Source organism: Protopterus annectens, chromosome 5.part0 (assembly GCF_019279795.1).
Source record: "Protopterus annectens isolate FY-2018-M chromosome 5.part0, PAN1.0, whole genome shotgun sequence".
Taxonomy (NCBI): Eukaryota; Metazoa; Chordata; order Ceratodontiformes; family Protopteridae; genus Protopterus; species Protopterus annectens.
This window is the reverse complement of record NC_056735.1, coordinates 1762446957-1762472565: the sequence shown is the minus strand read 5'-3', so window position 1 is coordinate 1762472565 and position 25609 is coordinate 1762446957.

The following is a 25609-nucleotide window of genomic DNA, read 5'->3' as shown; positions in this document are numbered from 1 at the left end:
GCATATCTGGTAATTACCACCCAGGTTCCTAACATAACTAAAGAAAGCCTTGTGATTATCCTTAGTGTCCCTCTCAAGCTGGCCTTAGACAATTTTATGAGTGCCCGTAGTTTTTTGCCAATACTGATCAGTGATGCCTTCCCTTTTTGGGATTTTGCTCTATCATTTAGTAGCTTCCTCCTTCTATTGTATAGTTTGTTTATGGGTGGGGGGTCCAGACAGAGGACGTCCTCTTTTGGAGGATTGTGCGTTTTGAGATGGAGTTTTGAGATTATTTGGTATACAGGCACTTGTGTAAATCTGCTACTCAAATGTACCATGTCTAAGGTTCTCCTCCACTTACAGCTATTACCACAACAAGATTGAGAAAGCTGTGTATGCTGCACTTCATTGCTATAATATGCAAACCCAGAACAGTAAAATAAAATGTTCACACCCTGTACTAGATCCCCAGATCATCTGCACTACACACCTACACTTAACACCGGCTGCCATGGGAGTAGTGACATGATAACCCCTATCTTAATAGTTATTGTAAGGTTCTTCCTGTTAATTGTAGTGCAACACCACTTAACGTGTTTCTGTGATGCACAATATTATTACTTAAAAGCATCCAGTTTATGTTTGTGGCTGTCTGGGTCCTGTCTACAACCCAGCTGGTCCATTCCTCCAGCTTCTGTGTGGCTGCAATTCATGCAAACCAGCTGAGCGCAGCTAAAACAGCCAAGCTGCACATTGCACAAACAATGGACTAAAAAAAATAAAAAAATAATAAAACAAAACAAAAGGGAGACTGTCTATATCTTTGCAGAATGCAAAGATGTTTGCATCATATTTTGGGGCTGTTCCTTGTAAAATGTGTGGTTTACTGGAAAATCACTGAAGGTTGAAGTCAATACATAATGACATAAGTTTCAGTTTCTTACTTCATTTTCTTCATAAAATGCATGCTAACACAAATCCTGTTATTCTACCTCCTTTCTATGGTAGCCAGAACACTATTATGCATCTTTCCCTATTTTTGGCCCTTTGCCCCCCCCCATTACATTAGTGTTTGTCCAGATTTCTTGCACTAAAATGTTGAGTAGTATGATTTACATTCACTCTACAGGTTTTGTGGCCAGCAACACTGGTGCAAACCATGACAGCTTGTTTACATGAGCTGTACATCATTAATATTCATGGCATGATGCCATGCAATGCCATGTGATGAGCAGTATCGCATATGTGAAAAGACTCAGTGTAGGCTCTGCACAGAATGTACATGGAGTTTATTGAATTCTGCAGTATAACTTCTTTCATATAATTCATCTGTCTAGTAATTAAAGTAATATCAGCAATGTATGATAATATCTTTATATATATATATATATATATATATATATATATATATATATATATATATATATCATCATCTTCTTTCAGCTGTTCCCGTTAGGGTTCACCATCACCATAGCGGATCATCTGTTCCATTTCTTCCTGTCCTCTGCAACTTGCTCTGTCACACCAACCACCTGCATGTCCTCTCTCACCGCATCCATAAACCTTATCTTAGGCCTTCCTCTTTTCCTGTTACCTGGTAGCTTCATCATTAGCATCTTTTTCCCAATATACTCAGCATCCCTCCTCAGAACATGTCCAAACAAATGTAACCTTGCCTCTCTGGCTTTGTCTCCAAACCTTCCAACCTGGGCTGACCCTCTAATATACTTATTCCTAATCCTGTCCACCCTCGTCATACCCAGTGCAAATCTTAACATCTTTAACTCTGCCACTTCCAGATGAAACTCCTGCCTTTTTGTCAACGCCACTGTCTCCAACCCATATAACATAGCTGGTCTCACTACCCTCTTGTAGACCTTCCCTTTCACTCTTACTGGTACTTGTCTGCCACAAATCACTCCTGACACTCTTTTGCACCCACTCCATCCTGCCTGTACTCTCTTCTTCACCTCTCTTCCACACTCACCATTACTCCAACCTATTAATCCCAAGTATTTAAACTCATCCACCTTCGCCATCTCTACTCCCTACATCCTCACCATTCCTCTATCCTCCCTCTCATTCACACACATATATTCTGTCTTAGTCCTGCTGTCCTTCATTTCTCTTCTCTCTAGAGCATATCTCCATCTCTCCAGGGTATCCTCCACCTGTTCCCTACTCTCACTACAGATCACAATGTCATCTGCAAACATCATAGTCCATGGGGACTCCTGTCTGATCTCGTCTGTCAACCTGTCCATCACCATTGCAAATAAGAAAGGGCTCAGAGGTGATCCTTGATGTAACCCCTCCTCCACCTTAAACCCATCTGTCACTCCCATTGCAGACCTCACCGCTGTCACACTACCCTCATACATATCCTGTACCACTCTTACATACTTCTCTGACACTCCCTACTTCCTCATACAATACTACAACTCCTCTCTAGGCACCCTGTCATATGCTTTCTCTAAGTCTACAAAAACACAATGCAACTCCTTCTGACTTTCTCTGTACTTCTCCATCAGCACTCTCAGAGCAAACATCGCATCTCTATACATATATTTATGTATATATATATATATATATATATATATATATATATATATATATATATATATATATATATATATATATATATATATATATATATAAAAACACCAAATTACTCCAGCACTCAGAAACCAAAGACAGCATTGGTGCAAATGAAGATTAATTCCAGGCACAGTCTGCAGCACAGACCGGTTTCGCTCAAATATATATGTATATATGGATTTCAGTTCAGAAGCCTGAATGATCACAAGCCTGAATTGCATAAGTCAGAAGACCAAAAGCCTGAAATTTCATATACCTGAAAACTCAAAAGCCTGAATCCCATAAGACTGAAAATATACAGAACACAAAAAAGGACACACAAAAACACATACAAGACAAAGGATAGCAGGTTTCACCAAGTATGGGCAGGGGGGCAAGCCCCCTCCTGCACCCCCCATGTGGGTGGCTGTGCCTCCCACACCCCCTGCTAATTAAATATATCAAATATATCAACTCCGAGATTGCACTTTAGTGTAGTGAAGTGCAATCTTGGAGTTGATGTATATATGTATGTAGCAGGGGGTATGGAGGACGCAGCCCCCCACATGGGGGGGTGCAGGGGGGCTTGCCCCCTGCTTATATTTGGTGGAATATAATCTGTTTTGTGTTGTCTTCAGTCAGTAGATGTATCCTATCTGTTTTCAGTCTTATGGGATTCAGGCTTTTGAGTTTTCAGGCTTATGGTCTTCCAGGCTTCTGAAGTGAATACATATATATATATATATATATATATATATATATATATATATATATATATATATATATATATATATATATATATATGGTTCCCATTCAGAAGCCTGAAACATCATAAGCCTGAAAATCAAAATCCTTGAAACTCAAAATCCTGAAAATATATATAATGCTATATATGTCACTATATATATATATATATATACCAACTGACCCTGAGCTTTTGGTTTCAGGATTTTGATTTTCAGGCTTATGATGTTTCAGGCTTCTGAATGGGAACCATATATATATATATATATATATATATATATATATATATATATATGTGTGTGTGTCTACTATAAATTATTCTTGATTAACATGTCTTGCTACTACATTCATTATTAATGCAAATATTGTACTAGTCAAAGGACAAACTTGCCTTATTCCTCTCATAATATTTACTTTCACAGTTAACCAACCATTTGTTTATTTATTTATTCAATTATTTGGCATTTGTTGACCAGGTTACTCTGTCTGAGCTTGCACCATTTTTCAGCAGAGGCCTGGGGAGAAAAACTCCACAGTACAAATTATACAAGTATAAAATTCAAAGCACAAATTAGGCAAGTAAAAAAATTCACAGTACAGAATAAAAATTTACAGCTCCACAGTGCAGAAAAAAAATTCAACAGTATAGATTATACATGTGAAAAAGTAGCAGGAGTAAAGTAAAATAAAGTAAATACAATAAAAAAGTGTATATAAAAAGGTTAATTAATACTTCTACGTTATTATACTTATATGAAGTCCTACAAGCATTCCTTATCTTATTAACTATATTATATGATTTAAATATATTCTATAAAATACCATATTGTACAGTTTCAGAAACTTTACTTGAATCTCCTACCATAATATACAGTTGTTCTTGTCCATTAAAATGTCATCTAATAATTCTCTAACAACCCAGTAATAATTCTTAAGTTCTACTACTTTTAACTCTGTATATTGTATCTTGTATAATGTTCATAATTTTTACTTCCATTCTGTTTTGTATAATTTTCATAAAAATGTTATAGTCCAAATTATTCTGTAATATAGGCTTTCAATTTCTTAAATCACTTCTTTCACTTTTTGATACCCCACTACATAATTCCTTATAGTTAAAATGTACATTCAATAACACTTGTATAAAATATTTCTTTTGTTTTATTATCATATTTTTATATATTTGGTATTCTATTCCATTAGCTCCTGCAGCTGTTTCTACATTTACCTGTGCTAATATTCTGTCTAATTCCTCTCACACTATTCTCGTCTCTTCTCCACATCCATATTATGTGAAGTTGTTAATCTCGCCGATTATTCTCACTGATGCTTTGGAGCCGATCCAAGGCTCCGACATGGCCGATAGCAAGCTCAGGATTTGCATGTAGCTCGAGACCAGCCCCTTATCCCACCATGCACTGCTAGAATTACCTCAGATCTAGTTTGCCGTGGCAAGAGAGATCTTGGTGATACAGATAGCTCGGACCATTTTAGAAACAGAATTAACAGCAAGTTTTTAAAAAGTTTTCCTTTTGTTATATTTATGTAGTGTGTGTTAGTTCCATTATTTTTAGATAGTTTAGACAGTTTAGACAGTTTAAATTGTTTTAAATTAGGGACTTGTTGGCTTTTTAGTTTGTGTGGGCCTTTAGCCCCTTTTCCTACTATTAATCCCTTTAGTAGTTAGGTTTTTTTTTCTGTGGGACTCTTAGTCCCATATTTGTGTTATATTTTTATTTATATATATTTTACTGTTGTAAATAGTGCCCAGGTTGGGCTTAGTTGTTTGTGAATCTATTTACTGTTTTTCTCTTGGTATGTCAGAGGATAGGGAGAAATCCCATCCCAAATCGGGTTTTAAAAAATGCCCAGATTGTGGGCAGAAAACATCCATCACTGATGGACATATTCAATGTGTTTACTGCTTGTGGGCCAAGCACCTCCAAGACACGTGTAGCATTTGTCACTCCTTCTCTTCAAGAGTCCTCTTGGAGATAAGGAGAAAACTTATAGACAGAGGATTGCTACAGCAATCCTTTGCAGAGGTTTTGAATAGCCATGAAGGTGCTAGTACATCTTCCAAATCTTCAAAATCCAAGTCTTCAGATAAAGTATCCAAAAAGGCTAAAATTTCAGAAGGAGGGTCATCTGTTCCACAGTCAACGGAGCCAACTGTACCTTTGATTCAGAGTCAGCTCTCAGAATTGGAGCCGGTCTCCGAAGTTCCTTCTTCACCTCTGCTCCAATCAGCACCATCGGTGCATTCAGCTAAGTCTTCAGTAAGCCTTTTGGATTTGGACATGGATCGGCTAGTGCAGAATCTTTTACAGGCACCAGGACTTGCCAAACTGTTGTCAGCCCTGACCAGCTTGTCGGTGCCGAAGACTATGGAACCAAACTTGTCTACTTCTCCACCAAGCCGTACTGGACTCTCGGAGCTGAGGGAAGTCGAACCGATGGTGGTCGGACCCTTGGAGCCGATATCCACTCCGGGGTTATCGACTCCATCTACTCGGATGTCCTTGGCACTGACCGAGAGCTCTAGGAGCCGACACTCTCCAGTCAGGTCCGGGAAAGATAGTTGCACCAACTTGTCGGTGCCAACTCTCCCTCTCAGGGCTTCAGCTCAGATGAGCTTGGTTCCTACCTCAGGCTCGGAGCCCAGGGTTTTGGTGTGGAAGGATCGGACAGTACTCTCGGGTCTGTCCACTCCTCCTCATCGGAGCCAAGGTTCCTTCGATGCTATGAGGAGAGTTTTGTCTCCAAGGACAACATCAGCATTGGTTCAGCTTTCCCTCTCCCCTCAATCTCCCATGTCTACTTCTGCATCTACCGACCCCTCTAAGCGTAGAGACCCTGAACCTCAAGTACCCCCACAGGGTGTCCCCTGCTCTTCTGAGACCTTCCCAGACCCCCCCACTGAAGAGGTGCCCAGAAAGTTGCAAGAGGAGGCACTTAGACTCCCCACAGGAGTCTTTGACATCTGACACGGACTTAGATGAGTCAGAAGGGTCCACTCGGTCCCTCTCTTAGGATATCTCTTTTGCACAGATACTAGAGATCCTTAGTCAGAGGGGCAACTGGCAGCCCAAGACCCCTACTGAGGATGAGTCTATGCTCTTGAAGGCATTTGGGTCTTAACCTTCCACCTCTTGGGTGTCTCCACCTTATGACAAGCTCATGGATCTGATCTCTCGTAAGTCGTGGGAGTCACCAGAGGCCATGGAACCTGTCTCTTGTAGACCCAATAAATTCATATCTGCCCCAGTCGATAAACCTTTTTTGACAAAAGGAGTCCTTGTGGATGCCATGGTGGTGGCTGCAGCCACCAAAAAGGATGTTTCTGAGACATCCTCTTCTATCCATCCCCCTAACAGAAATTCTAGGGTTATGGATAGATATGGGAAGTGCATGTTTAATTCAGCAACTTTTTCCCTGCCATCACTGAACTACTTGACCCATTCTACAAGACTACAGAGAGATCTCCTGAAAGAGCTAGGAGATACTCTCCAGGGTACAGTAGCTGCAGGAGTGGCCGACAAAGTCAAAGCCCAGCTCGCTACCCTTAACTCAGTAGTAAACTCATCCATGCGTCTCATATCTTATGCAGCTGATATTTCAAGTAGAGCCACTATTTTGGGCATTGCTCTTCTCAGACAAGCCTGGATGCATCTCTGTTCCTTTGTGGAACCCTTCAAGTCTTCTTTTATTAATACCCCATTTGATGGCTCATCACTGTTTGGGCCCAAAGTAAAGGAAACTTTAACCAGGTGTGAACAGGAAGGCAAGACTTTATCTGCCATTGGGGTCCACTTTTCCACTCCTACTCGGCCCTACCCCAAGGGCCCTGGGGGGGGGGTTCCAAAAAACTCAAGCAGCCTTTCATGACACACATGATGAAACCCCCTCTAGAGGCAGAGGAGGGGGTTATAATGGAAGATGCCACCCCTGTGGCAGAGGGGTTCCACAGCAACAGGGTGACAGGGGTCAGTTCTCCGGTCAGTCCTACCAGCACTCCTAAAAGGGGGCCCAACTGTTCGGCTCTGGAGGCAGTCGGGGGTCGCTTGTCTTTGTACCCAGAAGCCTGGATAAACATAACATTGGATTCTTGGGTACAAAGCATCATTTCCAGAGGATATTTCATACCGTTCTTTACCCCTCCCATTCCTATCAAAAAAATCCCAGATGTTCCACCCAATCTCAGGGAACAAGCAATCGTAGAGGTCTACAGATTGCTAGAAAAAAGAGTCATCCAACCAGACCCAGCAGACCAAGTCGGATTCAGAACTTACTAAAGATTCTTTTTGGTACCAAAGAAAACAGGGGACTGGAGACCTATCTTGGACCTCAACAGACTAAACAAGTTTGTAAAGAAAGAGAAGTTCCGAATGGTCACGCTTCAGTCCATTCTTCCCTTTTTAGGGAAAGGCGATTGGATGTGCTCCATAGATTTCAAGGACGCATACTATCACATAAAGATGGACAGATGCTCCAGAGATCATCTGTGCTTCCGGCTGGGAGCCAATCATTACCAGTTTTGAGCCCTGCCTTTGGTCTCACTTCAGCCCCCAGAGTGTTCACCAAATGCATGGCAGTGGTCATGGCTCACCTGAGGCGTTTAGGATTCCAGGTGTTTCCATACTTAGACGATTGGCTCCTCACCGCTACCACCAGGCATCAATTGACTCAGGCAACACAATACACTTTGACACTCTGCCATCAATTAGGCATTATGATCAACTTCAAAAAGTCTGCCTTATCACCATCTCAGCATACCGTTTTTATAGGAGCAGAGTTAGATACCTCAACCACCACTCTACGTCTCCCTATCGAAAGAGTATCCCTTCTTCGCCAAAACATCAGCTCACTGGTGTCAAAGAAAAAAGCTACAGCAGCGGAGGTACTGAAAGTACTAGATTTGATGGCACCAGCAATCCTGGCTATACCACTCGCAAGGATGCATATGCAAATCCTTCAATGGCTTCTCTTCACTCAGTGGTCTTACCAGAAACTACCAATGCACCACATGATTCTTATCACGGATTCTTGCAGGAGAGACCTTTGGTGGTGCTTGATGTCTCTTCATGTTACAGTAGGGAGACCCTTTGTTCTCTCCCCCCTAGTGGCCACTGTGACCACAGACGCTTCCCTGATAGGGTGGGGGGGCATTTTCAGAGAAAGACTGCCCAAGGCACATGGACAGATCAAGAATCACATCTGCACATCAATGTACTAGAGCTGAGAGTGGTACTTCTGGTGTTGCAGTATTTTCAGGACTCTCTCCCTCTAGGGACTATTGCAATTCAGACCGACAACATGTCAGTAGTCTGGTACTTGAACAAGCAGGGTGGAACCAAGTCTTACCGCCTTTGTCGAGAAACCCTCAGGGTTTGGCAATGGGCTGTGTCATCCCAGCATTTTCTGTTAGCAACGCACATCCCGGGGAAATCCAACGTCATTGCGGACAAGTTAAGCAGGGCAATATTACTCCCTCACGAGTGGTCTCTCAATCAACAGGTTGCGGAGTTGATTTTCTGCAAATGGGGCCAGCCTTGTTGCAACCTTTTTGCCAGCCACATCAATTCAAAATGCAGAAGCTACTTTGCCCTGATACCACCTCCTGGTCATCTGCCGAGAGATGCACTTTTACACGATTGGCCCCAGGGTCTCCTTTATGCATTTCCATCCTTCCCATTATTAACCAGATTTCTACAGAAAGCAAAATCGCTGGAAAGGAAGGTTATACACATAGCCCCCTACTGGCCTCGAAAGATTTGGTTTCTGTTTCTCCACCATCATCTGTTGGAGGATCCATGGATCCTGGATCCAGTTCCAGACCTTCTGACCCACCAGTCAGGGGACCTTCATCCTTCTCTACACTCCCTGAAACTGACTGCTTGGCTAATCCGCTTCCCCTAATTGTCAGGCTTCATTCAATTTCAGAAGATACAAGACAGATTCTCTTGTCCTCTCACAAGCCATCTGCCAGGAAATTATATGGCAGCAAATGGAAAAGGTTCTCAATGTGGGCCAACAAGCAGAACATTGACCCTTTTCGAGCTCCGCTATCTTCGATCTTGGAATTTTTGATAAACATTTTTAAGGAAGGGGCAGCAGCTGCTACAGTTTGAGTTCAGTTAGCTGCTATCTCAAATTTTCACCTTGGGCTTGATGGCTCAAATATTATGAGCCATAAATTATCCAAAACCTTCCTTAAAGCCATTCTTCATATGAGACCTCTGATCAAAATTCCCTTTTCCTCCCTGGAATTTAAACCTTATGCTGTCTCAACTTATTCTTCCTCCCTTTGAACCAGCTTTTTCTTGTGCTTTAAAATTCTTATCATGGAAAACAATTTTTCTTGTGGCCATTACGTCTGCCCGCAGAGTGTCAGAACTTCAAGCATTATCCATCAGACCACCCCACATGATCTTCCATGCTGATAGAGTATCTCTCAGAATGAACCCCTCATTTTTACCTAAAGCTCCCCTCACTCTGGAACAAAATCCCAATCCATGTTAGGCAGAGCCCCTCACTGACCATCTTCAAGAGAAATCTTGGCGAATGGATGGGAGATCGTAAGTTTACCCCTGGGATCTCTTCCGTGTCCCTGCTTGACAGAGGTACAGTAAACTAACCTTAAAAGGGCTACCTTCTGTGACCTACTATACAGAGGCACAGTCAACTAATCTAAAAGGGTGGTGAAAGCCAAACACACTCTGGCTAGGCTTATAAATGCCCTAGGGCAGATAACCTAATATCAGCCTATGAACCTATGAACCTATAAGTCTGTTCTGAGTCAAACATCAATCAGGTCATTGAACTACCAGTGTTCTTCCCCAACCACTCTAACAACTTAGAATATATGCTGCACAAACTTGATGTTCACAGACAGCTCAGATTTTATCTTGACAGAACTAAGGATATTAGGAAATCAGATCAACTTTTTGTAGCCTTCTCAGAAGCAAGAAAAGGCAATCCAGTGGCTAAAACAATCTTATCTAAATGGTTATCTGATTGTATATCCTTTGTTTATGAAAATGTGAACATGCCTTTAACGCACAAACCAAAAGCTCATTCTACCAGAGCTGTCTCTACCTCTTCTGATTTTCAAGCTAAATTGCCCTTTGACAATATTTACGTTGCAGCCATTTGGTCTAACCCTCATACCTTTATCTCTCATTACAAAGTAGATAAGGCTTCTAGGGACAGGTCTTCCTTTGGTTCTACAGTACTAAAGAACATACTCCCATGAGCCATCCAGGGTTGAGGGTGCTAGGGATGCTACCCATCAGTGAGAATAATCGGCGAGATTAACAACTTCACATATAGAAGTAATGTACTTACCATAATGTTCCATCTGAGTTGTTTATCTTGCCTTTATTCTCACATCCCTCTTTCCTTCCCCCTCCTGGCTGACTGTTGACTTAGAGGCTAGTGCCATCCTGGTTATTCAATATTTCTCTTTCCCTTTGGGTACTCTTCTTCGTAGATATATATATATGAGAGTATGTATAGGTTGTATATATGTATATATATGTATAGACTATTATTCGCAGCAAACAAGATCTGAGGTAATTCTAGCAGTGCATGGTGGGATAAGGGGCTGGTCTCGTGCTACTGGCAAACCTTGAGCTTGCAATCGGCCATGTCGGAGCCGAGGATCGGCTCCAAACCATCAGTGAGAATAAAGGCGAGATTAACAACTCACATGAAACGTTATGGTAAGTACATAACTTCTATATCTTGATTATAAAAAGTTTTTACTGTCCATGGTATTTCTTTTTTCTTTCCCTTCTCTTCAAACATTTCTTTTACTTAATCTATTAATATTTTCGTTATACTTCTTTGATCTCTATGTATCATTCTCTCTTTATCTTTTAATTCCTTCAATTCCTTTTTCTTTTATTACTTTATCTAAGAATGGAGACACTTATTTTCTCTTTCCCTGAAGAAAATACATTTGCTTAAATAATGAATTCTTAGTTTTTCTTACTTTATCCCATAAATTTCTTTTTTGTTAATAAAATATTTTTTTTTTTTTTAATTACCAAATGCTTCTTAACTTATAGTATTATATATTTTCTTCACTTCTTTCCTCTTATCTGTTTTTCATACTATATAACATTTTAAACTTTTTCTTAAAAAATACCTACCATTCAGACCAATCTTTATAATATTGTCTCATACTACTTTGATTTTCCCACAATTCTGTCTTATTTCCCCTTTTACTTTCCATCCTCTCTCATTTAACCTTTTTAAACATTTGCCTATCATAATGACAACATCTTTATCTTTTAACTTTCTCCCCAAGTAGCTCTATGATCTGAAAAAAGCTGTTTCTATAATACCTACTTCCATAGTCTGCATTCCATTAGGTAACAGAAAATAATGTATTTTTGTTCTGTATAGTCCTGTACTATATGTCCAATCAGTATTATTCCAAATATTTAGTTTACCACATTTCATAATTTCCATCACCTTTATAACATCACTGCTTTTTTTCTTAAAGCACTATTAAAATCTCCTGCTATAATAATTTTCATATTTACAGACACATAATTTAGAATTTGATTAAACATGCATTTTCTTTCTTTCTTTGTAATGTTTGCATGTAATGCAACTATTCTATACACTTTTTTCTTTCCATCTTATATCTATAATAGTTTGCTAATGTTATATCCAGAATTTGAACTATTCATTCAGAATTCATTCCAGAACAAGTATCTTGACCTAAATTCAAAATAATATTATTTCCCCATGAAGATTCTATTTGCAACCTATCCTCTTTCATCAATAATCTAATGTCTTCTAATATCATGTCAATATCTAGTTCTTTACAGCATTCTATAATGGTTAACCTTCTCACTGTACTTTTTACACTTTTTACATTTATAACTAATATTCTATAATTACCTCTTTTCTTTTTCCAAATAATCCCTTTGGATTAATTTCATTAACCTTTCATTCTTTTACTTCATCTTTTTCTTTTATATTTAGCCCTATACATTTTCTTTTTCTCTCTTGTAGCATTTTACTAATTTAATGCCGGAGGGATAGATTCCTGTCCCAGAGACTTCCCATACTCTGGAATAAACTACCTATCTATATAAAACAAAGCTCCTCATTAGCACTCTTCAAGAAAAATCTTGATGATTGGATGGGAAATAGGAAATTCACCCCAAGGATCAACTCTGTGCCTCTGCTCGACAGTGGCACAGGAAAATAATTTTCTTGGGTGGCAAAAGCCACGGTACCTTTTTGGCTGGGCTTGTATAGGCCCCAGGGCCAATAGCCTAGTACCTACCTATGAACCTATGAACCTATGATTTCTTTTCTTTCCAATTAAACTCTTCTTCATCACTAAACTCAGAACTTTTTTTTTTCATTCATGTCTTCATTTTTTCTGTAATATATTTCCATCTTAATTCTCGTTATTTTTACTCATAACTCCCTCTCCCCCTTGTTCCTGCCTTGGCTTTTTTATTATTATAATCTCTTCTTGTATTTGCTTCTGCCCCTGTTGCTCAGCCATACTAATTTTGTTCTACTTCATCATTCCCTTCTTTATATTCCATACATGCATGCCCAACCTTATTGCATTTATGACATTTAATTTCACATTTCTTACATCATGTCCTATTTTACCACAGATACATTTTTTTTAACACAATCCAGGTTTTCTGCTGACCCCAATATTTCACAACCTCGTTTTGACCTTCAACATTTGTAACACAAGGAATATGTACAATATTTTCATTTTCCATTTTTAGAACATTTCAGTACCACCCCCCAGTCCATGACACTCTATTATTCAACACTTTAAAAATGTCCATTACGTTGTTACATAAGTTAGTTAAATGTCTTTTTAAAAACTCTTTTCAACTACAGTCCTAAACTGTATGCATATTTGTTTTTAGTGTCTCTATAAAAAACTTTAAACACATATGAATTTTAATGAGCAAAGTCTTTCTTTTTTCATATTCTCCCAAAAATGTTTCCATTAGATGTCCATTTTCAAAAATAACAACACAAAAATTATTTTTACTTATATGAATGAAAGCTATTATTTCTGAAGGCTTCATTCCCAGTAGAGAAATGCTATTATCTCATACCTCATACATTTCAATAATGTTTCTTCTTTACTGTAAATCCTTACTGTGACTGTTTCTTTTCTGTTTAAACTCAAATCCTTTTCTTTCTGCTATGCTGTTTTCCTTCTCCCTTGCTATAACTGTCTACAATCTGTTTTCCTTTATGGCATCCTCATATATAATTTCAGCATCTTCTTTTTGTATTTTATCCATCAAGTCAAGTCCCCCCCAAGAAATGTCTTTGCCACTCTCTGATTCACTAACCTCCAACAAATCCTGTAATAAATCATTCTGCAACCCTCCCGACTGGAGGGTGTTAATAAGGACTTCACCACTGTCCATGGGCTCTGCAGCAAAAAGTACCTGTTGAAATCTGCAGTATGAGTCCTGAGAAGATCCAGTTACCTTCACTTCTCTCTCTACACCATCTGAATGCTTATGTATAACATCAGGATAAGAAAGCTGACCAACTTCCCCATGTCTCCATCACACTCCTTTTCCTCCCTTTGCTGATGCAAAGGCTCAATCATGTCACTTGTCTTTCTGCACTACTTCAATTATGGATTCAATAACTGATCCATTTTTTAAAGAAGCAAAACTGTCAACACCAGTTTTGGACACCAAACCAATATGTGTCCTGCATCTCAGAGGAGTCTATGCGCTCAGAACAAAAACAAGAAGTGCCCCAGTACCAAAGATCCTACTCATCAACACAATGATGAGTAGGGGATGTTTTCTGATGCCCTGGCCAAATTTCCCCTAGTAGTATAAATGCCACATTGGGTCTTCCCTGTATAGAGGCTGCTAGCCTAATGGGACTAACCTGGTCAACAAACAAAAAAAAAAATACATACACACACACACACACACACACACACACATATATATATATATATATATATATATATATATATATATATATATATATATACCACATCTACATTATTACAATTTCCCATATTTATTTGACAGAAAACTGTAACTGTGAGATCAACATGGATACTGTTATGGTATTTAAAAATGATGAGAAATTCAACTGCTTACATTATCAGTTAAAATATCCCTGCCATTCTACTGTAATCTGATGATCCTATGTCTTTAAAAGCTTCAACACACCTCACTCCCTTACAATTTTTTTTGTGGGACAGCAATACATGTCTCAATTTTCAAAGATTTCTAGCTTTTTGCTGTTGTTCTGTGGTGGATGGCACTGACCACAGTTATGCTTTTGTGCAAGACTAGAACATAGCAGCACTGAGAGGTTCTTAAAACACTTTGTAGCACACAAGGTGCCATCATTATGCTCCAGAATTGAGAAAAAGTCAAACTAGTTAAGTGCTTCTGTAGCTTGAGACCCGATCTTAACAACTGTTAAGCACTGTCCTAAGTGCTGTTAAGATCAAGCAATGTGATGGACACTGAGACCTGCTAGTGTCAGCTACCAAAGAACGGAGGCAGAATTTAGAACTGCTTCTGTCCCACACATTCTTTCAAAGTCTTTCCACGATGTAAAACATGTTGCTGTCTGACAGCACTTGCTAAGTGCTTTATGGCTTTGAAAGCTGGCAAAACATTTTGTTCTTTTTTTTTCTTTTCTTCTCTAACTAGCAGTACATGGTGCACATAAAGCTCCATGCACTACAAAGAATTATGATTGGATCTCCCATCCTAACCTACTACTATGTGTTCGCAACATGGATGCCAAGATTCACATCTTGAGCATCTCTTTTGAGGTGAATTTCTTGGCATCCAACTATCAGACACTTAGTAATATGGTTATAGGCAGAGACCAAATCATAATCTTCTCTATTAAGCATTTTTTTTGAATCAGGAAAATGCTGAAGAAAAATTGTATTTTCTATGGTTTTGGAATGTAATTGCAGAATACCAAGTCCTACAATTAAATAATGTTCCACTTGTTGCAGAACATTAAAACTATGCTCATATGAATGACATGGATACCTTACATTTTAAGTACAATTTTCGTATGAATTTTAAAGCTACATCATATTTTTTAAAACATTTGCCTTTTTTGCTTTTATTTTATGTGCAAATACAGTGTTTGAGAATAAAAAGGAATATTCATTTTGTTATGCATATTGTACAGGAAGTCTAACTTAAAATAAGCAAAAGTGGGGCCCATTCATCTTTAATCAGTTAAAGTATTGTAAGTAACTGCACACATTATGATGTTGGGGATACAGAAAAATAATTGTCACTACCTCCCAAATATTTGTTAAGCATGAAATCTTCTTGTTCAGTGGTGCTCCAGTCTGACATGCATCATTTTATCATATATAAGAGCAGCAGGTGTTAGTCAAGCAATGAACTCTTATTTCCATAAAATTTCAAGCAATTACACTAAGTAACGCTGTTCATGTGTGTATTCTGAAGTTTCTCACATTTACTGAAATAAATTTGTACTAGACAAACCAAGCCTAATTGAATTTCATGCCTCTTTGTGGCAGTAATCACAGCAGTTTCAGTGTTACAGCTCAAAGTAAGTTAGGCTACAAGTAAAATATGCAGAATTCAGAGAAGGGGCTTTTGTAAACATTGCAAAACTCTAATCCCTACCAAGCTGTAAGAAAAAAAGTTTCTCCAAAAATTTTCACTTTTGTTTTCTTTGAAAATATATCAGTTGGAACATACATGTCATGTGGAATTTACTGCCATTAGAATAATTGCACTCAAACTGCTCAGCAGTCTTTTGCAACTCATATGGCATATTCTAGACATCATGTAGACTCAAAAAATTAAAAAAAAAGAAAAAAAATGCGTGTTTTGCATTTACTGATTTCATATCATCAGAACAAGTGCTGTCTGCCTATATTAGACAGTGCTGGTAATGTTTGGCTTGCTATTTGTAAAGGAAAAAAAGAAGCACAAATTTCAATAGCAGAGGACAGACAAATGACCAAACAGGTATGCTCATTATTTATTACCTACAAATGCATACTTTTCTGTTATCTTATCAAATATCTGGCACAATTGTCAACTGTATGAGATGTTTACTAGGGGGATATCCCACAGGGTCATTTATTAGGGGATGCAGGTTATGCACTGGAACCATGGCTGATGATACCAGTCAGAAATGCGCACATACCAACTTAAGAATGGTATAATAAGGCACACTCTCAAATAAGAGGTATCATGGAGCATGTGTTTGGGCTGCTGAAGTTGCATTTCTGGTGCCTAAATACATCCAGGGGAGCCCTGCAGTACAATCCTCATACATGTGCTGAAATATTCATAGTCTGTGCCATGCTTCAGAACAGTATCCTGAGAAAACAACTTCAGGAGGAGAACCAATGGGAAAGGCCACATATCCCATCACCATGGGCCAGGTCACCACAGGCGCATGCAGTTGAGGAGTCAGAGAGAGAACTAGCAGCTGCTGGGGGTGTAGGGAGATGTAGGAGTGCACAATATACCCTCACACTGGCCAAAAGGCAATGAATAGCATGCATGATCACCACCTAAGGGGCTAAAAACCTTCATCCTAAGCATGTACAAGTAGTAACATTGATGCCAGACAATGCTCACAACCCTTACTTACCCATGTAATGTCTGTGTGCTGTAGCATCAGACAGTCATCTCCAACATAAAACTCTTGCAAATGCTGGGTTTCCAAGGTAAATGTTGAACTTGGAATAGAAAAATAAATGTCTAAAGATACAAATGAATGGCATAGCCTTGCATACTGTTACTTGGTAATGTAATTAAGTATAAGGTGGTTGATTTTTACAGCAATTATGCCAAGATGTGACAGCAGTGACTTATGTGAATCATGTGTCATCTATCAACTAATTGGCCTCATGCATCAATGATTAACCTATTTATACCTCTCAAATGTACAAATTTTCACAGAATGTCCACAGTTTGGCATCATACTTTTGTACTGGCAAATCATTAAAGACTAAAGTTATAAAACAATGGCACACATTTCAGTTTCAGACTTCATATCCCTCAAAAAAAAAAACATAAAAGTAGTAATGCATTGTTATTCTATCAACTGTCCAAGTTTGTAAGATCACAATTTTTAAAAAATCTCCTGAATGTTGAGCTATTGCCCAACTTTTATTTATTTCTTTGTCCTTCTTTGTTGGTCTATGAGATTGGGAGGGATGTACACATTACAAAAATCTGTAAGAAAGCAGTACAATTTGCAAACCAGCATCACAAACACAGATATACTAAGCACTAAGTCAGCTATGTAACCCGAGCTTCAGACCAAAGACTTATGTATCACTAAGCCGAAAGACATAAAACAAGGATATGGCACAGTTATCTTCATTTGCACAGAGTATAGTGTGGGGGGGCAGAAACCCTTGGCTGACACAAAAGATGGTTAATGAGTGTGAGTAAGAAAGAGAAACAGGTAGACATTTGGATAAAGTAGCAAAGGGCCACTGAGACAGAATGAGCTGTAAGTCTCATAAGTGACTTATGTAATTGTCATGTGTATCTGTCTGTATGGGCACCAGGTGAAATCGGTGTGTGAGTGTCTGCAGGAACACAGTCGAGCTCTGTGCTAGCTCTGTGTCTTGGTATGTTGGACAGGTATGAGCTGTGCATGGTACAAGTAACAGTTTATTGTCATTATCCCAACCCCCAAGAACTGGCTCTGCCAGTAGTTGCACTGGCATGTCCATGCCCATGGTTAGATGCACTGCTTCTATCTGAACATGACTGATGTCTGCTGGATGAGCTCTCCTCACGAGTATGCCCAGGACCATGACCCCATGGCCTACCACTTCTGGGTGTGGACACCTCTCCTCAACCACTGATGGAGCAGTGGAAGTAGTGCCACTATATGAATGGGATCAGGCATGACCACTTCAGCTAACATTAGATGATGTGGCTGACCTGCATCCACATGGATGCTGTCCCTCTCTCAACAGATGTTCTGTCACAGACACTGCCCAATCCATATCATCATTCATTCAATCTATTGAATCAGCAACACAGTGGAGGCAGTCATGCATGTCAACCTGTGCAACATCAACAACCCTAAACATTTCTTTGGAGGCCCTGTTGGAACATGCCTGTGCCTCCATGATGGTCAGGTTGAGAATGCCAGCAGGCCTCTTCTGAGCATCCCTAACCACTCTTCTGTGTGGCACCTTGCCCACACTTTGGCTACAGCCAGAGTAAACAGGCAGTGAAGCTGCAGTAACCACACTACAGTGATCAAGTGTCTCACCCTCCACCTGTCCAATAACAGATCACTCACTGAAATGGGTTTGCATAGGCGTACTGTCTGTGTCTGATTGACAGATGACTCCACACTTGGTAAGGGAAGATGGTTCTGGATGAAGTTAAGCAAAATGTAATGACATCATTAGCACAATAAGAATAACATGGGGAGGGGATTTTTTGCCTTTATATGTCCATTAACAATACATTTAACTGAGACTTGGATGACATGTCCACCCAAGCCCATGTGTAATGAACCAGAATATGTTATTAACTGCATCAATCTAGAAATAGGTCTCCCGCCAAAAGAAAATATTACACCAACTTAACTATTGCTTTCAATATTTTACTATACAAGAAACTGTTAAAAATTGACATATGTAAGCTTACCTGGAAGCTCATCCTGGGACATACTTGTTCTTCCTGGAACAGCAGCACCAACATTAATCACATGCTGTTGTGCACTTTCCACTGAGTTTTCAGGATCCCTGACAGTGGACAGGAACTCTTTATTTGGTGTCAGTGGTGGTTCTGTAGCAGCTTCCCCCCAGAAGCCATGGAGCACTGCAACTGCTCTCATCCGGGGCGATGAAATCATATCGGTGGCCCTATAGTGCACCTGATCATATGTCCTGCTGTGCCCCCAACAGCACTGATGTCATTCACTTTCTGGTTCCAAATTTGCATTCTTCCAGACAAATCTCCACATTGAAAAGGTACCATGTTGATGAAAGGCTTGTGCAATCACATCATTTCCAAGTCAATGAAGGGGGGTTTGCAGCGATTGGGGTGCTTTAGTGCCATAGTCCTAGGTGACATAAAACACAAAAGAAGGATACTACACATAAATAAAAGTCCTGCTTAGCTATAACACATATACTTAGTTTTTCAATATTACATCTGGAGAAACAAAGACTTATGTTATTCAAATATAAAAAGGGTCATGTGGTTGGAACATATCACAGCCACACACAAACCAAGGTTTGATCCAAAACAAAGACTAACAATAGCAACGTAAATCTCTGCAAAACAAATTGGTTGTGTCAACACAGAAATAGAACTTGGCTCGCCCAACCCCAAAACAATAGGAAAATGACATTTTATACCAAACACAAAATAAACACATCAGTCAATTGTTATAAATATTTTCAAACAAACTGTCCCAAAAACATGTGTACACATTTACCACAAAACAGTCATTTTTATGCAACTGCCAGTCACCTCTACTTGTACCCAGCATTTCCCTAAAGGTGTCTATGGGCCATCCTAGAAGGCTAACACCTCTATGTCATTGACAATATAGGACATTTAAATTTCACTGAAATAACATAGAAGAGTGTAAAGAGAAACTGTCGTAACATTAACACTTGTGATGAAAGTTAATAAGGTTGTTTATCTGAGAAAGTAACATGCCCCGACAAAGCTGACTATGCCATCAGTAAACTTGTAAGAAGTGCATACATATGTGTGTGTGTGTGTATATATATGGAAACACTAGAGAATCTCAATGTACTGAAATGCCAAATTTCAGTGCCTAGAGATGAAATACACGAAAGTGCAGTTATGAGAAACTGCAGTATGTCGACTATGGAAATGCCAAAACTGCTATTGTGGTGTCACATTCGTGACTTGCAGTGCGGTTTGTGGATTTATCTGGGGCTTTAAGTAAGCTGTCTTTGTTTAAGGGTATTGGATAGGGATGTTAGTGTGTGTGGTTGTGTTTTTTGTGTGTTTGTGTGTTTAGTGCAACCTTGGAGTTAGTATATATAAGTAGCATGGGGGTGCAGGGGGCCTTGCCCCCCTGCTTATAAGTAGGGTAGGGGTGTGTGTGTGTGTGTGTGTGTGTGTGTGTGTGTGTGTGTATGTTGTGTTTTTGTGAGTTGCTTTGTTTGTTTTAGTGTAGTTAGGTAGGTGTATGTGTATATGTGTATGTATGGTCACGACTGTGATATTCGCAGTTTTGTGTTTTTGGGTATGTGGGTGTTCGACTATTCAGTCCCGAAATACTGAAATTTGTGTGTGATCTCATTAGAATTGCTGGATCAAACATTTCTGGCTCTGTGTAACAGGTGTAAACATAGTGCAGCCACTCCCTCAGTGTTTATTGCTAATGAATTGCAACTGTGAATGATTATTGATAGGGAGAAGGAAAACACAACAGCAATTCAAACTTCCTTACCTCCAGTGGATGTGTCAGACAAGTTACACTTATAAAGTGTAGAAATAATTGTACCAAGGTTTTAACTTCATGTAAGAAGCACACTTTTCCTAGCTTCCACTCAGTAATATCTAAACTCCACTGCCTTTTTTGAAAACTGCATATTATTGCCATTTAATATTCTCATACATTTTAAGTACAATGATACAAAATGCCTTACAGACTACATGTCTGAGATTACTGCTCAGATAAGACAGGAATGAACACCATACAAAGATAAGACAGAGCTGCATTGCTACCAACAATAGTCATAAATGGCATGATCACTAACTGCACTACATCTGAAATGAACACATGTAGAAACAACTGAGCATGTACAAGTGCCATATGTCTTGATAATGCTGTGGATGATTTGGGATTTGGTTGTATGCACAATGTTGTTCATTCGTTCTGCAAATATGTTTCTGTGGAAAAAAAGGTATAAGACACCAGTACTATACTTTTTAGCTTCATTAATGTGACAGTTGAAATCCAGACTTGTTTAAAAATCTTTTAATGTGTACTAACATTTATTTTGTAATGTTGTTTATTTGATTTATTTATTTTATTTATTTTTTAATACCACTATTTGTATGGTGCAAGGCTTAGGGCATACACTGGAAATGGTTAAATACAATAAATATCACATAATCTACTTCTATGATAACCAATACATAAACTGCACTTGTGAATTACATATGTGTGTAGCACATCTGCTAAACATGATGATCCACACAGTATATACTATCTGTAGATCACTGTTCAAGTCCCACATTTGTCTTTTAAGGATGAAACATAATAATCACTGCTCACAATGATTAAGCAAGGTGAGCTTTGCTTGTCACATGTGCTCGTTGCTTACCTTCAGGCAAACCTGGATTATTGGCCCACACATGAAGCAGACAGAACACCCGCAAACAGGATGCAGACATTCTTGATTTTAAAAAAGGATACATTGGTACATATTTTGCTTTTCATTGTGCAAATCTGCTAAGCGGCATTGTGCAATGGTTAGCAACCTTCCTAAACACCTGCATGTCTAGAACACCTGTAGACAGGAAGCAGACAATAGACAATTTCAAAATGCATACATTGTATCCTCTATGTTTTGTCGATGCACAAACACGCTAAGCAGCATTGTTTGGCAGATGGAATATGAAAATACACAGCTGCTTTTTAGCTGTACTGTGGCAGCAGGTATAAGTGTAGGGTTAGAATACAGGTGAGCCTGAGTTCTAATCCAGCAAAGACCAAAGTTTTATTCCTGTTGTTTCAGTGTAAATTAAAATTATCATGAAAACAATAATCAAACACAGCAGGTGCATTGAACATACACAGGATCTCATGATCTTACATATATATATATATATATATATATATATATATATATATATATATATATATAAATAAATACATATACATATACGGATTCACTTCAGAAGCTCGAATTACCAAAATCACGAACTGCAAATAACCGAAACCAAAAGATCGAGTTTCGGAAACTCGAACTTCTGAAGCGAAACCAACAAATAAAAAAAAAACACAAACCTCACCCCCCTGCACTCCCCATGTGGGGGGCTGTGCCCCCCACACCCCCCTACTTAAATATACCAACTCCAAGATCGCGCTACAGTGGGGAAATGGGAAATCTCCCATCTTGCGCTGTATGTGGAAGCGCAAAACAGGAGATTTATCATTTCCTGTCAACACCGTAAAACAAATAAAACATTACGTACACAGAGAGCGTACAACAATACTTGCCTTTGTGTGCACGTAACATATTAAGGTAATTAAACTCTTATTTTTGAACACTACACATATTTGATTTACTGAAATCTCGATCATATGGTCTCGACCATATGAAATTTGAGATTTCAGTCATTCAATTATGTGAAGTTTTTCCACATATACACACCCCCTACTTTATTATTCTCACTCCGAGATCGCACTACAGTGGGGAAAATGGAATATTCCTTTATCCCCACTGTACCGCGATCTAAGCAATAATTTGCTTAGCTGTGCAATCAATAGTACATGTTGATGTACAACTAAATCTACATGCAAACTGCATGTTGTTTTTTTTCTTTTTGCAAAAGTGCATGTTTGCTAAAATGCTCTTTCGTGAATATGAGTTTGCTGTAGTGCATTTTGATTTAACGTACTTTTGATGTTCAGACTAGGACTCATATATATATATATATATATATATATATATATATATATATATATATATATATATATGGGTATACTTCACATCATTGAAACCCCACATAATTGAATCCCACTACATTGAGATGAAAATAGTGAAACCTCACTTATGTGGAAGATCACATCAGTGAAATAATTCCCAGGTAAGGAACCACTTGGCCACAGTGGAGGTAGGTGCCCTTTTCCTCAATATAGTGTGATCTTGGAGTTGGCATATTTAGGTAGGGAGTGTGTGGGGTTAAGCTCCTCACTTTGGTGGGTTTGTTTTACTTTGTTGGGTGTAATGTGTGCAGGTTGGCCAAGTGGTTCTTTTACCGGGCATCGTTTTAGCTGATGTGATCTTTCATGTAAGTGAGGTTTCACTATTTTCATCTCAGTGTAGTGGGATTCGATTATGTGGGGTTTTAACAATGTGAAATAGACCTGTATATATATATATATATATATATATATATATATATATATATATATATATATATATATATATATATATATATATATATATATATATATATATATATATATATATATAGATAGATAAATATACATAGATATATATGTGGGTAACAGTAGAATTATGGTTCTACAAGTACACATTTATTTTCTGAAGTGTCATTTCATGCCCATACATGTTTAAACACGCAAATATTTGATACAGATGAATAAGTAATGAGCAGCTCTAACAAGTACATTCACAGTTTCAATGAGCACTGCGCACAGTAATGAATGTAAAAAAAATACACTTGTCCTTCAACATTTCCTGTGGCAACTGATAAATTAATGGTCCCGATACATGTGAGCCAGGGTTCTTATCTAGAGCCATCAAACTTTTATTAATGCTTGCCCACTCACTTTTAAAAAACAAATAAAAAAATTAAACATAATTATAAATAAAAATAAGTATGTATAGCTGGGGAATTCCTATGAATTATATGTGACAGGAAGGTATACTAAATATTCTGATTCTGTAATTATAATTGTCTTCTCTGGCCTTGGATCACCTTCAGACCTGAATGATAGTCAAACACACATGAATGTATAAACCAGGACTGTGTCAGGTCACATGCATACATGGTTAACCCCTCACTCTCCCATGTGCATTTATATATAATTCATGAGCATGACCAAAAAGCACTTCATCTGTAGCAAGAATGAAAAATCACCTAATCACATGTATTAAAGAACATACTTTGTCTCTAAAGCATAGGTTTGAATCCCACATTCTACAAATTTATTTTACCAGTGTGTAAAGCCATACACAAAAAAGTGCCAGGTCAAAACATTTATGCCCCAAATACATGTATGAAAAGTTGAATCAACTGAGAGTTACAGAAGCAACCACCCTATCAGCTAATCCGACTCTCAGATTAACATTCCAGTTTCAAAAACTGCTTTCCACTCTGTTTGGCACTGTTGCTCTCTGCTTAATGTCATGCAAACATGGTTAGCATTGTTGTGGGAGTTTGCACACTAGCAGTAAGTGCAATAACATGACTTGGTGGGAATGCACTATTATCTGTTGTTCTTTGCCCTGATCAGACTTGCCTGGAAGTAAAAAGTAAGGTGCCCAATTTAGGGCACAGAGGTAAGATATTGAGGAGTCCAGAATCTTTGCCGAACTCTTGCAAAGTGGCACAGCTAAAGGTTCTTGCAGAGGGACTATACCGGTACCTAGTACAATTCTGAGGCATGGAATAATCTGGACAAGGCTAACTCCATTGCAACTGCCATTTCACAGACTGAAAAACAGTGCAGGCACCATTTTAATGACCTCAAAAGGCACACGCAGGATACACTCAAGCAGTGGCTGGCTGATTTTAAGATTGCTGACATCTCACAATTGTGTAAGTATACAGATAAAGAGAATTAAAACTGGATAGGCAGCTGTACATATGCAAGACTAGTATACTTAATGCTCTTCTCTTGCTCTCTTCTTTTTATTCTGCAGCCAACCAGGAGATAATGGTGAACAGGGAGACCATGATGAGCATTTAAAGAGACCAAGGAAAGCAAGGGGTATGTATGCAGCACAACATAACTATTATTTGGCTAAAGCACTGCTCTTCTATACAGTACTAGCAAATTAAGCATGCATATCCTAACTGTAAAATCAAGTATGCATGCTTCAGCCTGTAGCACAAGCCAACTGCAGGAGTCAAGTCTAATACTGCACTCAGACACTGGGGGTTCAAGTAACGAATATATAGTAAAATCATTTAAAAATATTAGATAATAATTTCAACAGAAGTGGCATAAATGCCTTGCTGGTAACTTAATCTGTATAATTTGATCAAGCATATGTGCAATTTATGCACACTGCAAGGATTACTTTAAACTATCATTAGTTATAGTTTGTAATAGTTAAGAAGTGCACTTAAATGTGAAAGTAGAGATAAATACCTTATTATTGTGATGAGGCATTGTATGTCACATATGAGGGTACTAATTATCTCTTTTTTTTTCTCATACCACAAACCTTATTTCGCTTTTTCTTATTTTTAATGTGTGCTCAAAACATTTCCACACCATCCATCTCTGACAAATCAAAAATGTTTTACATCGCAGGGAGGTTCACCAACCCCCATGGTTCAGCCACCCCTACTCTGAT